We start from the raw sequence: 3,936 nt of genomic DNA on the forward strand, positions 1-3,936 counted from the left end.
GGTGACTCCTGTGCATGGGTTTGGGGCGGGTTATGATGGTGGGGGCTGGAGACGGGGTGGGGGTGACTCCTGTGCATGGGGTGGGGGGGGTTATGGTGGTGGGGGCTGGAGACGGGATGGGGGTGACTCCTGTGCATGGGGTGGGGGGGTTATGGTGGTGGGGGCTGGAGACGGGGTGGGGGTGACTCCTGTGCATGGGGTAGGAGGGTTATGATGGTGGGGGCTGGAGACGGGGTGGGGGTGACTCCTGTGCATGGGGTGGGGGGCAGGTTATGGTGGTGGGGCTGGAGACGGGGTGGGGGTGACTCCTGTGCATGGGGTGGGGGTGGGTTATGATGGTGGGGGCTGGAGACGGGGTGGGGGTGACTCCTGTGCATGGTGTGGTGGGTGGGTTATGATGGTGGGGGCTGGAGACGGGGTGGGGGTGACTCCTGTGCATGGTGTGGGGGGTGGGTTATGATGGTGGGGGCTGGAGACGGGGTGGGGGTGACTCCTGTACATGGTGTGGGGGGTGGGTTATGATGGTGGGGGCTGGAGACGGGGTGGGGGTGATTCCTGTGCATGGGGTGGGGGGGTTATGATGGTGGGGGCTGGAGACGGGGTGAGGGTGACTCCTGTGCATGGGGTGGGGGGGTTATGATGGTGGGGGCTGGAGACGGGGTGGGGGTGACTCCTGTGCATGGGGTGGGGGGGTTATGATGGTGGGGGCTGGAGACGGGGAGGGGGTGACTCCTGTGCATGGGGTGGGGGGGTTATGATGGTGGGGGCTGGAGACGGGGTGGGGGTGACTCCTGTGGATGGGGTGGGGGGGTTATGATGGTGGGGGCTGGAGACGGGGTGGGGGTGATTCCTGTGCATGGGGTGGGGGGGTTATGATGGTGGGGGCTGGAGACGGGGTGGGGGTGACTCCTGTGCATGGGGTTGGGGCGGGTTATGCTGGTGGGGCTGGAGACGGGGTGGGGGTGACTCCTGTGCATGGGGTGGGGGGGTTATGATGGTGGGGGCTGCAGACGGGGTGGGGGTTACTCCTGTGCATGGGGTGAGGGGGCGGGTTATGGTGGTGGGGGCTGGAGACGGGGTGGGGGTGACTCCTGTACATGGGGTGGGGGGGTTATGGTGGTGGGGGCTGGGGTGGGGGTAACTCCTGAGCATGGGGTGGGGGCGGGTTATGGTGGTGGGGCTGGAGACGGGGTGGGGGTGATTCCTGTGCATGGGGTGGAGGGGTTATGATGGTGGGGGCTGGAGACGGGGTGAGGGTGACTCCTGTGCATGGGGTGGGGGGGTTATGATGGTGGGGGCTGGAGACGGGGTGGGGGTGACTCCTGTGCATGGGGTGGGGGGGGTTATGATGGTGGGGGCTGGAGACGGGGTGGGGGTGACTCCTGTGCATGGGGTGGGGGGGTTATGATGGTGGAGGCTGGAGACGGGGTGGGGGTGACTCCTGTGCATGGGGTGGGGGGGTTATGATGGTGGGGGCTGGAGACGGGGTGGGGGTGACTCCTGTGCATGGGGTGGGGGGGTTATGATGGTGGGGGCTGGAGACGGGGTGGGGGTGACTCCTGTGCATGGGGTTGGGGTGGGTTATGCTGGTGGGGCTGGAGACGGGGTGGGGGTGACTCCTGTGCATTGGGTGGGGGGTTATGCTGGTGGGGCTGGAGACGGGGTGGGGGTGACTCCTGTGCATGGGGTGGGGGAGGGTTATGCTGGTGGGGCTGGAGACGGGGTGGGGGTGACTTCTGTGCATGGGGAGGGGGTGGGTTATGCTGGTGGGGCTGGAGACGGGGTGGGGGTGACTTCTGTGCATGGGGAGGGGGTGGGTTATGATGGTGGGGGCTGGAGACGGGGTGGGGGTGACTCCTGTGCATGGGGTGGGTTATGCTGGTGGGGCTGGAGACGGGGTGGGGGTGACTCCTGTGCATGGGGTGGGGGCGGGTTATGGTGGTGGGGCTGGAGACGGGGTGGGGGTGACTCGTGTGCATGGGGTGGGGGCGGGTTATGGTGGTGGGGCTGGAGACGGGGTGGGGGTGACTACTGTACATGGGGTGGGGGATTATGGTGGTGGGGGCTGGGGTTGACTCCTGTGCATGGGGTGAGGGTGGGTTATGGTGGTGGCGCTGGAGACGGGGTGGGGGTGACTCCTGTACATGGGGTGGGGGCGGGTTATGGTGGTGGGGCTGGAGACGGGGTGGGGGGGATTCCTGTACATGGGGTGGGGGGGTTATGGTGGTGAGGGCTGGAGACGGGGTGGGGGTGACTCCTGTGCATGGGGTTGGGGCGGGTTATGCTGGTGGGGCTGGAGACGAGGTGGGGGTGAATCCTGTGCATGGGGTGGGGGCGGGTTATGGTGGGGGCTGGAGACGGGGTGGGGGTGACTCCTGTACATGGGGTGGGGGGGTTATGGTGGTGAGAGCTGGAGACGGGGTGGGGTGATTCCTGTGCATGCGGTGGGGGTGGGTTATGGTGGTGGGGGCTGGAGAAATAGTGGGGGTGACTCCTGTGCATGGGGTGGGGGCGTTATGATGGTGGGGGCTGGAGACGGGGTGGGGGTGACTCTTGTGCATTGAATGGGGCGGGTTATGGTGGTGGGGGCTGGAGACGGGGTGGGGGTGACTCCTGTGCATGGGGTGGGGGGGTTATGATGGTGGGGCTGGAGACGAGGTGGGGTGACTCCTGTGCATGGGGTGGGGTCGGGTTATGATGGTGGTGGCTGGGGTGGGGGGTGACTCCTGTGCATGGGGTGGGGTGGGGGCGGGTTATGATGGTGGGGGCTGGAGACGGGGTGGGGGTGACTCTTGTGCATTGAATGGGGCGGGTTATGATGGTGGGGGCTGGAGACTGGGTGAGGGTGACTCCTGTGCATGGGGTGTGGGGGGTTATGATGGTGGCGGCTGGAGACAGGGTGGGGGTGACTCCTGTGCATGGGATGGGGCGGGTTATGATGGTGGGGGCTGGAGACTGGGTGAGGGTGACTCCTGTGCATGGGGTGGGGGGTTATGATGGTGGGGGCTGGAGACGGGGTGGGGGTGACTCCTGTGCATGGGATGGGGCGGGTTATGATGGTGGGGGCTGGAGACTGGGTGAGGGTGACTCCTGTGCATGGGGTGGGGGGGTTATGATGGTGGGGGCTGGAGACTGGGTGAGGGTGTCTCCTGTGCATGGGGTGGGGGGGTTATGATGGTGGGGCTGGAGACTGGGTGAGGGTGACTCCTGTGCATGGGGTGGGGGGGTTATGATGGTGGGGCTGGAGACGAGGTGGGGTGACTCCTGTGCATGGGGTGGGGGCGGGTTATGATGGTGGGGGCTGGAGACGGGGTGGGGTTGACTCCTGTGCATGGGGTGGGGGGGTTATGGTGGTGGGGGCTGGAGACGGCGGAGTGGGGGTGACTCCTGTGCATGGGGTGGGGGCGGGTTATGATGGTGGGGGCTGGAGTGGGGGTGACTCCTGTGCATGGGGTGGGGACGGGTTATGCTGGTGGGGCTGGAGACAGGGTGGGGGTGACTCCTGTGCATGGTGTGGGTTATGATGGTGGGGGCTGGAGACGGGGTGGGGGTGACTCCTGTACATGGTGTGGGGGGTGGGTTATGGTGGTGGGGGCTGGAGACGGGGTGGGGGTGACTCCTGTACATGGGGTGGGGGGGTTATGGTGGTGGGGGCTGGGGTGGGGGTAACTCCTGAGCATGGGGTGGGGGCGGGTTATGGTGGTGGGGCTGGAGACGGGGTGGGGTGATTCCTGTGTATGGGGTGGGGGGGTTATGATGGTGGGGGCTGGAGACGGGGTGAGGGTGACTCCTGTGCATGGGGTGGGGGGGTTATGATGGTGGGGGCTGGAGACGGGGTGGGGGTGACTCCTGTGCATGGGGTGGGGGGGTTATGATGGTGGGGGCTGGAGACGGGGTGGGGGTGACATCTGTGCATGGGGTGGGGGGGTTATGATG

This window comes from Ambystoma mexicanum, chromosome 6q (assembly GCF_040938575.1).
Source record: "Ambystoma mexicanum isolate Mex_15411 chromosome 6q, UKY_AmexF1_1, whole genome shotgun sequence".
Lineage (NCBI taxonomy): Eukaryota > Metazoa > Chordata > Amphibia > Caudata > Ambystomatidae > Ambystoma > Ambystoma mexicanum.